We start from the raw sequence: 774 nt of genomic DNA, 5'->3' as shown, positions 1-774 counted from the left end.
GCGCAAACGTAGTAAAACCCTTAAAAACAAACAAAACATTCTCTTCGGCTAGTAGAATATTATTGGCCATAATATGTGACGCTATGTGACCTTATTGTATAACACTCTCATTCGGATCAGAAGGTCCTGGGTTCGAGTCCCGCTCTAAGCGGTGCAATGTTTAGTATTGGAAAAGACTCTTTTCTCACATTCTCTTCCCATACTCAAGTGTAAAATGAGTGCCTGGGCGTCAACTGTAGGAAAAAAAATGTATAATCGCCTAACATGCGTCATTTTTTGTCTTTAATGTTAAGTATTGCTGTTAGCTAGTGGCCCCTTGTCAAGCGCTTTGAGTTCGTTTAGTGGATATTTTTAAAATGAAATAAATATGGTCTGAATTGGTTTCTGGAGGAGAGAGCGCGTTCTGTTTCTACGAATCGTTGTGTATGTTGTTATTATCATTCCTCTCACCCCCCCCCCTCCCGCCGCACCCTGTTTCATTTCAGGTCTGATTAAAATCAAGTTCAGGTTACAAAGAGCGGGGCATGTTTATAATTTTGGCAGGTTAAAAGGTGCTTGCCGTGTTTATTGTTTTTAACAACATCCCTTTGCATTTCCTGTTTACAGACCGTTTTCATTTTCACCATACCAAAGTGACAAATTAAAGAGCTGGCACTGGTGTAAGATAAAGATCTACGAAAGTGTGTATAGGGAATGAGATTAGCGGAAGAGTAGCGTCTCTTGATTGGACGTCACCCATAGTCTGCGACGTCACCGGCGGAAAAGTTATTAGAG

Source organism: Berghia stephanieae, chromosome 14 (genome assembly GCF_034508935.2).
Source record: "Berghia stephanieae isolate SIO BIC M18660-M18661 chromosome 14, UCSD_Bste_1.3, whole genome shotgun sequence".
Taxonomy (NCBI): Eukaryota; Metazoa; Mollusca; class Gastropoda; order Nudibranchia; family Aeolidiidae; genus Berghia; species Berghia stephanieae.
This window is presented reverse-complemented; position numbering follows the sequence as displayed.